This window comes from Typopeltis vanoorti, chromosome 9 (assembly GCF_054136105.1).
Source record: "Typopeltis vanoorti isolate ZY-2024b chromosome 9, IOZ_Tvanoo_1.0, whole genome shotgun sequence".
Classification (NCBI taxonomy): Eukaryota; Metazoa; Arthropoda; class Arachnida; order Uropygi; family Thelyphonidae; genus Typopeltis; species Typopeltis vanoorti.
Genome location: NC_143557.1, coordinates 107,915,575 through 107,925,979, shown reverse-complemented (window position 1 = coordinate 107,925,979; position 10,405 = coordinate 107,915,575).

Below are 10,405 nucleotides of genomic sequence, written 5' to 3'. Positions count from 1 at the left end.
TATTTTCGAAATTGTAAGAAAATATTTTGAACCTTTGCTTTATTGTAGAGGTGCAAAACCATGAATCTGTGTAAAAGTAAGTTATAAAATAACTGCATGCTTGTAACAGATATTGTCATTCTTTTCGAGTGATTTGGAAAGTGACAACTTTACTTGCTTGAAATCTATGAATTTAGCAAACATGTGTTTTCTAAATTCATAGATTTTAGCTAAATTCAAAATTTAGCTAACACAAACATGTATTAGCTAAATTCATACATTACATTACATTACACTAGCCAGGCGCTATCAGCCAGGGGGAGGGGCTTTTAGATACATTAGATGTATGTAAACATAAATGCCAAATTTTACCAATATCCAAAAATCGTAAGCTAGATATTATTATACACTGGTTACACCCCCCCCTCAAATCCCAAACAGACTTGTGTCAATTCACTTCGAAAAATGTGGAAAGATCAAATGCGTTAAACAAGTCACCAGTAACACCAGGAACAAAGAATGGGCACAGTCCTTTCTAACTAAAGAAAAGTAATCATCATCTTGAACGAGGGTACCCAAACTGAAGAAATACCGCATCTCATAAAAGTTCAAAAAATGACTGGAATAGTAATCATCCCAGGACGGCCTCCCCCCTGTATGCTTTCGCTGTAGTAAGATTGGCCACTTAAGAGAAGAGTGCACTGCTCCAAAATGCGAGAATTGTAATCGAATAGGCCATACCATGAAAGAATGTCCTGGGCAGATATGCGCTTCGATGTTAGTCAAACGAACAGCAGTAGACCTGCCAAGTACACAAAATGAGCTGGAAAAAGCAGACGATGTTCAAGAGAACAACTTAGAAGAAATATAACTGAAAAGGATAAACGAAGAAAACACATCCGAAATTATTAGAAAAAAAATACCACCAAAATCAAATAAGCTGCAAGAAGAGGGAGAACCCTGTGTAACCTCCGAAGAAGATAGATGATATGTAGAATACATGACAGAAGAAAAGGAAAATGCCGGAAAGGATAAAAATGAACTGCAAGAAGATAGAACACCCTGCATAACCTCTCAAGACCAAATCTGTAGAGGACAGGGCAGGAAAAAAAAGAATATGTCAGGAAGAATGATGAAGAAAGGCATATAAGTCCGGAAAAACTGGGGGAAAGTAAAAAAAAAACCCAAATACCCTCACCCCAGTTAGAAGGAACAAGATCAAATTTACACCTAATGTAAAAGTAAAAAGAGAAAAAGATAAAGCAAAAACTCAGATAGGAAAGATCTGCTGATTCCCAACTTATGAAAAACCAAATTAATCTAGTGAGCATTAATTGTAATGGATTAAACAGCCAGCAGTCACAGAAATTATTAAAAAACACGATACACCAGAACCACATAGACATTGTAATGCTACAAGACACAAGACTACACACAGATTCAGAAACAGAAAAAAAATTTCACAGAAGCCTGCAGTGTCATTACTACATCGTTGGCGAACCAGCACAAGGTAATGACATTGCAGGTTTATTAACACTCTTAAGAAAAAGAAGCAACATACAAATATTATCCCACAGCACCATACTAGAACACAGAGCGCTCGAGGTTGAAGTGGTCCGGGGAGATCAAATAGTGTCGTTAATCAACATCTAAGGCCCTACTGATGACAACAACAAAAAGATGAAGGAAGGACCAAAGCTGCGTGGCTCTTTGAAGAACAAAAAAAAGCAGAAATCGACATTTAATAAAATAAAACACGAGGGGTTAGAAATCGAGGGAGATGCTAATCTCCTCTCCTCCGATTCTTCCACTCGCAGTACACGAATACGTTCTCTGAAAAAGAAAATGACGAAACAGAAACACAAAACCTCTTGAAACAACAGCCAAGACTCACAGACAAGGAAGCAGAACACATACACTCACCAATAGTACTTTTAAGCGAAACATTCGCTTAAAAGTGCGTTAATTTTGAGAGAAATAAAATCACGATGATGGAATTTACTGTTTGGGTTTAATTATGAATTGATTGTCTTTCTGTGTAGCACACTGGTACCGTTATTACCATTTGACCATCTTAGATTCAATAATTCTAAGAGTCTACTAACGATTCTAATAGATATGTTCCGTATTTTAAAAGCCAGTGTGATTATTTTGATTACGATAATGGTGATGATCACTAGTTTACCATTTCAGAATTTAGAGTTCACATTCTTACATTTGTTTAAAATCATTTTATCACAATGATGATGAAGCTTCGCAGATGAAATAACTTACTTGCTGATCTCAATTACAATCCGAGTAAAATCATTGGTTATTTCTTCGTACATCTCCAATGGAATGTTTTCAATCGTCTTATTCTGATTTGGTTGATATTTCATTTAAATTTACACTCATATCAAAATTGGAAATATTTACAGATAAAAAACTCCTTTATACAGTCTAATATTAATCGATATCATATATATCGATGTATCCATATAACTGTAAATTTAAGACGAAACTTTATTGCGATACGTGATTTTCTTATACGTGCTTCCTTAGTAAAGAATGCAAACAGAGAAAGGACTCATTCTTATACCATTCATTTAGTATTGTAAACTTGAAATCTTAAAAGAAATTTTCATTTCTATTTAAAAGAAAATCAATCAGATTTCTCATGCCGTTGCTTGGGACGTCAATGAAATGTTTTCTTTTATTATTATTCCAGTTGATAGTAAATATATTAAAAGATAATGAAATATAATATGTGGCGCATGCGGTCTTCTCTTATATTGTGCAGACGAATTTCCAGTCGACATAATACTTTATACTGAAGCCTATCCTAATAGGGTAAACTTCACGAATATCAACTGCACACTTAATTTGCTCAAATTATGGTTCACGGCTGGGAACGTCAGTATTCCTGTACGGATAAAAGTGACGTAAATATTTATAACTTAGAGATATTGATGATTTTTGGGATTCACCTAAATCAAATTATGGTACTTCTTATTTGCTAATAATGTGAGTCCCCTAATGATATGCATTATATTTCTTCCCATGAAATACCGGTTCTCAACGAGAATGCTCAGTTTTTAGTAGTGTCGAAGGCTATTCACCATTGAGAAAGAAATACGAAAGGATTTCACTTTCTGTATTTTATCACTATTCTCTCTATTTACTAAAATGTTTATTACATTTTAGTAAATAGAGAGAATAGTGATAAAATACAGTTTTATTTACTGTATTAACATCACTATTCTAATGAATTAACATTAAACTTGTGTACACATGTTTAGTGTTAATTCATTAACATCTGACTACGTTATCTAAAAAATTTAAAAATCAGAAGCCTTTTGTGATGTGACACCTTTTTTTGACAACTCGTATGTTAAAGTATATAAGTTCTGCATCACTACAACCAGAGTATTTATATCTGGGTCTGGCTCCCACTGACAATACCTTAAAAAGGTCGAAACCGGTCTGGGTGGTCACCCCCCCATTAATGTATAACATCACGCACGTCCTCTAGGAGATGTGTTTTACATTATGGGAAATACTAAGGATAGTGATCAGAGCTTACTAAACCTTTACTGGAAGTTGCCCCTGTCATGAAAGGCTTGCTTACGCTTGAATCCGCCGAAAGGTTTATAGTTTCTATATTCGGCACGAAACTCTTATGGTGTCTCTATTTGGCTTTGAAATAATGTTGGATTCAATATCCACTTAATTTTAAAATTCAGAATATTTTGATTATAAAAATATAACTCTTATTAGTGTATTGTAGAAAGAAATAAATTTTAAATAATATTATAAATTATAAAATTTATATAATTTTAAAATAAACTAAATTAGCAAAATTATAGTTTTAACGCTTTTATGCGGAACACTAGCTATCGAGCATGTCTATTTTAAACTTTGGGGTAGTCAGATCTCTTACTGAAACTTTGAGGTTTAAAGTGATTAATGTCCCAATGTAACTCTCAGAATATAGCATTTGCGACCATAAACCTAGACTGCCCTGAATCAAATTAAGTTCGATTCTATACAAGTTGCCAACTTGTATAACTATTTCTACATCTTTCTTCAGCCAGTTTCCGAAATAGTCGAACTTACGCACAGGTAAGTAGAGTTTTGCCTTCCTTAAAAACCTACTCTCCTCCTCTGAGTCTGTATATTATCCACTGTTGGTTAAAGGCCTCTCACATTACGGGACACTTAGGTCTACTTTTCCAATGGTGATCCATTCCATCTTAGGAGAGTGTTTATACACTTGCATGAATGAATGTATGAAGGTGAAAGACAATCATAAACATCATGCCTAGGACATGATTCGAACCTGCAGTCTTTTGGCTGGAGAATGGAAAGGCTAACCACTCGGGGAAAACCTACTTACCTGATCTTAAACTCGTAAATAAAGACAATCGATCCTATAACTCACGCTATTTCATGCATAATATATACCAGTTAGGATTGAAGGCCACCAGATAGCAACACTTACTCCCGTAATCTCTCTCTCTCTCTCTCTCTCTCTCTCTCTCTCTCTTTCTCCTGAAAATCTCCTTCGATTTATTGATAGTTTGAAATCATTCTTACTGACGGCTGAACGATAAAGCCCAGCAACCGACTGATTTTCAAAATATAAAGATTAAAGTGCCTGCTTTCTTTTGGATTTTAAAAGATAATTTATTACGAAAGCTAGTAGACATTAAATATCACGGATTGAACTTTTGCTCTGAAGTTTGTATGGCTGTAAAAACCTACAATGAAGCGAAGAAATACTTCATGAATTCTTCTGATATTATTAAGTTTCGAATATGTTTTGGGCACCATTTGCAAACAAGCTGCACGTCCATAGTTTATGGCTAAGAAACCAAGAAATTCCTGTACAGCCCATAATTAGGATTAATGGAACGAAAATATCACAAAGAAATATAGACAGGTTTAAAAATTCCAGGATTTCGTCTCTATCACCGGAACACAATATAAACATTATAATAATACACCTTCCAAGCAACACTGTTTCATTCTGTATTTAAAGAAAACCTACCCACAAGTGTAGATGTTTAAAAAAATTGTCATATTTCCCAATATATTATATGCAATCATTAAACTCTTGTCAACAGACCCTTCAAACTTTGTATCTGGCAGACCTTCTTCATATCGCATCATCATCTGTCCCAGATGATGAGAATCAATTCCCTCTCTGTTCTCCAGGTGTAGAAAAGGTTCCTTCTTCTCTTCTTTTTGCAACTCGCCACATTATTTACAGTTTGGGAGTTCTTCAAACATCTGCTTTGAAGAATCCAAGAAATACATCTTCATTCACACCTACGGTTACTCAGTTCTAGCTGACAATGCCTTGGAACATTTGCTAGCATCAGTTGGGAAGAAAAGCTACTAGGGTTCCAATGTGCACATACAGACCTCAAAGATTTGTTTGGAATACGCAGTAGCTTTAAAAACCAAATAAATTTAAATAAATATGACTGTGTTAATTTTCAAAAGATTTGAAAACAATAATTCTAGGACCCCATCCCCCAACAGGCAAAGTGAGTTGGCAAGACTTTTACGCTTCTATCTAATCTCCTGGGTATTATTTATGCATACCGTATTTCTGTCTGTTATCATAACGTAATATTGCATCCCAAAAGAGGCCACTGTGACAGAGACAAAATATTGGAAATATTAAAGTAATGTTTCGTTCTTTAATTATGCTATTTTCACTCCATTCAACCAGCATCTATGTCTTAACACAAGTTTGTTTTACTCAGTCTGCTAAAAGTTGCGTAACAAACACGCAGGTCATATATAACTCATCTCTCTTCAAAAATGTAAAATTATCTGTTCCATACCCTCCAGTAATACAACGTCGAGTGCAAGTTTCACTCCATAAATACTTCAAAGTATAATAAATATTGCGTAATTGTTCTGAGGTATGAGTAGTTAATTGATATTTACTTGAATTGTTAACTTATAAAGGAGAACACTGTTATTATGCTAGCATCAGTTGGGAAGATTGTTGTTATTGTGATCCACGTGGTCAAAAGGAAGCAGCTTCTGATGGTGATTGGCACGAATGTTGGACACTTTTGCAGAAAAATGACTTCTGCGAGAGAAACGAGTGGTTGCATGTCAAGAATAAAATGTTGGGCTGTAAAGTGTGTCGTGAGGTCAGAAGTCTTGCCGTCGATAAACACATGGAAACCAAAATTTCAGCTAAGTGGGCAAATGGCAAAATCAGTAATTTTGGCAAACGACGGTTAATGTCATTAAGAAAGAAAGATTTACGATCATAAGGAGATGCAGCGCACAAAGCGTGCCAAAATATAAAATCTGAAGCAAAAAAACGAAATATTAGAGAAAGTTTTCCTTAAATGCTTTGTCTCATAATCAGTGGCGGCTCGTGGCCTTGAAATCATGGGGGTGTTGCAACTTTCGAAATATACATACACACTGTAAATATAGTGTATACGTGTTTGGATAAAATATCAAAATTATGGAAAAATTAAAAAAAAAATTGAACATGAAACAATATTGTTTATTATCGATAAAATTGTAGTTCGGTATAATTCAAAATTACTTAAAAATAACAAATATTCTTCTTGTTTTGTTTCATGAAAAAATATTTTTATTATCGAAAAAATGATACAGTTTAATATAATTCAAAATTACTTAAAATTAAAATCCATTATCATAATCCCAATAATATTCCAAAATAAAAATTATAACAAATGTTATGTCTTTAATTGTAATGTCCAAATATTTAAAGAGACGGAGTAAACACGATAAGTACTACGCACACTCTACTACTGGCGCAAATTGCATATAAACAACAGTGGAACTGCGTGATGGACAGTGCCGCATTACGCTAATAGCTTGCATCTCACTATGACGTACATAATATGCTTGCGCGCGTAGCAATATGACACTGTGGTAAACACAGTGCTGCTAGCGTCCCTCGCCCTCCTAAGTGCCACAAGATGGATTTTTATTATTTTTATACACAATAAGAGAATTTTATAGGATTTTTAATGATAAAATTGAATATTACAAGCAAAAATAAATAAATGAATAAATATATTTATATATCGAAAAAAATTGGGGGTTCTGCAGTTCTGCAGCGCCTATCCACGAACCGCCCTTGCTCATAATAAAGACGTAACCAAAAAGTTTTTCGAACCGCTTACAAAGTTGCGAGGAGAAATCAATCATTTAACAACTTTGATGACGAAATAAATTTACAGGAACTTAACGGCCTAGACATGGGATATATTCTTCATTCTGCAAATGCTTGCATTAATATTGTGAATCATATCGCAAATGAGATGAGAAATACATTAATAGATCATATAATATAGTGAATTTCAAGAACAAAATATCGTTACTTATTGATGAATCGACAACTGTGAGTAACACAACAACATTCATTGTTATTGGTCGTGTAGACTCACAGGAGCTGAACTTTCGGCTCCTGTGACTCTTTTCCTAGATTTGATCGAATTATCAGATGTAACTTCTAGAGGAATTCTAAACTCTTTAATTAATCATCTTGAATGTTTAGGATTATGTGAAGACTATGTAATGAGTATTTATTGTCTGTAACTTGTGATGGTGCAGCCGTGTTGTTTGGTGTGCGTAATGGTGTAAAAAGGCTAATGCAAGAGACGTTTCCTAGTGTTATTTTCTGGCATTGTGCTAGCCATCGCCTTGAATTGTCTGTTAGTGTCACTGACAATTCACTCCTGAAGAATGTGGCAGGAGTGAATCGCTTTAAGGGTTTCATGGACAAAATTTATGTGACTTATCATGCTTCACCTAAGAATGCTAGGGAACTACAGGAATGTGTAGCCACTCTAGAACTTCAACTTCCTAAAATTGGCAGAATTTTAAGCATTCGCTGGGTTGCATCTAGTTTTCGCACTGTTTCTGCAGTGTGGCAAGACTTTCAAGCGTTCGCCCATCACTTTCTGGAGGCAAAAGAAAACATCAGAAGAAGAAAAACAGATCGCTTTCTTTATGAGGGCCTTTTTAGAAAAATAACGTCATGAGAGTTTTTTCCTTGATTTCGGCCTTATGTGTGATGATCTCCAAGAACTTAGTGAACTAAGTCTAGATTTACAAGAGAGAAATATTGACTTACACAATGCAGAAAGAAAGATAAAGAATACAGTTTCAACATTTTTAAAAAAGAATTGAAAATCCTGGTCCGTACTACACTATTTCTCTTCAAAGTCAGAAGAACATGAAGTTCAAATGGATTGAGCTCCACAGAAATGAAGGACAGAATCCTGCAATAAGTTCATCTGCTTTCTATAAAAGTCTAAAAGAAGCTGTTGGAAAGCGTCTGCTTGAAGCAGATGATGCTGATTTGCCTGAATGTGTTAAGATTTTAGATTTCAAGTATTAACCAGAAAATCCTGGGAAGCATCTGACATTTGGTGATGCTGAAATTAAAAAGTTAACACGCAAATTTCGCTTAAATGAAAGAGAGGTATTTCGTGGTTTCCGTGAATATCTTCATGAAAATAAACTCCCCGGACATACTACTTCCTCTAAAGCGCACTTTGGGCACAATTGCAATATCTTCCAGTGAATGTGAAAGGGGTTTCTCTCAGACAAATCTTGTAGTAACTTCGTCTAGGTCATCTCCGCTTGTACGGACAACTTCACTGATGTTAATCAGGATAGTAGGATCTCCTCTCGCTCAGTTCAACCCTAGCAAATATGTGGACTCATGGCTGCTCCGAAGTCGTCATTCTGCAGTTGATATCAAAAGCAAGAAGCGATCTAGAGACGACGAAGGTATATAGGAGGATATATTAAAAGTGTGGAAATTGCTGTAATGACATTAACCTGGTGAGTACGTACCGGCACCTTTTCTTTCCAGAAAAAAAAGCACTGATTTCATGTATATTAAAATTATAATAAAACATTAGGTCTTAAATCACATCAATTAATTCGATTTATTTATAATGATTTTTTTAGATACGTTTTTTATCTGCATTTGATATTCGTTGTTATTGTGCATCTCTTCCGATTGTACGTTAATATAATAAAATAGAAAAATCGATTTTGCTCCTCCACTAATTCTCAGAAACTGCTTCATTAAAAATTGATAATAATTTAAGCTGTCGTAAATAAAACAAGGATTATGTTAAACGGACTTTACTACTTAAATATATTCATAAATTTAAATATGCTAAAAATATATTCTGCCTGGATTCAAAGCACACTAAAATATGTTATATTAAGTTGGGGAGGAATCTAACGCACTACGCTGAAACTTTTAGCCTCGACTCAGGATAAAGTAATTCAAATCTTAACTGGAAACAAATATCAGTAATACTGCAATGTGTGATAAATACACCATACTAAACATATTAACCCTGAGATATTTATAGACTTATAAGGTATTGCTATTCATAAAGGTCACGGAATGGAATCAATCGACCGTGAGATGCGGTGATTGATTCATTCAATCCAATACCCTTGGAGGGTAATGGATGGCAATGCTGAAGCCAATGAAGTTCTAACTGAGGTTCGGCTATTGCTGTTACCCTCCTGCCATGATCAGAGCTTTAATTGCTCAATGACACCTTATCCATACACTGTCCTCTACAGATAACGGGGAAGATAAAAAGCATTCTTGCTTCGCCCCTTTAAGCCAGTCCTTATAAGGACTATAAGGCTATTCATAAAAAACGAATACGGAAATATGAAACAAGATGCTTTCCTTTGTAGACATAAGGGTCTAAAATATATAGTTCCTAAAGCAAATAACGCCAAAGCAAATAATAAGGAAGCAATACACAAATATTATACTTATTTAACGCCAAAAATATTCAACACGTTACCCTTAACAATAAGAAATGAAACTAACTCACACAAATACAAAACTCGAATGAAAGAATATTGATTTTCACATATTTATTTATTTTATTTTAAGCTCTGTTCACAATATTTGCATATTTGCGTAAATGATTGCTGTTAGTATATTTGTATTAAAAAGATCCAATGATTCGTCTGAATTTACGGTTGTAATCTTCAGAAATAGTGTTCGTCTTAAGACATTGGACACCAGTGTAGTTAAGATATACCGAATAAATTTCGTAGGTTCAGAGTTATTCACTTCTAGATAGGACTACTAAATTATCTTCCGAAATAAAAAGCACAGGACTAGGAAATAGTTAACATTCATTAGTGTTTCTTTCTAATTTCTTTATTTTCCGATATTCAACTCTAACACGAATAATATTTGTCTTCTGCGAATTATCGAATCTTGCATTTCGCAATAAAATATTCATTGCTCTGTGCGTATTTTAATATACTACTCAATATAAAATAGAATTTTATAGGAGCATTTTACTTCTCATGGCGTAGAGAGAGATAAGGGTCATACGATTTTACTGAGTTGAAAATGACAGATATGTAGTTCGTAAAGGAA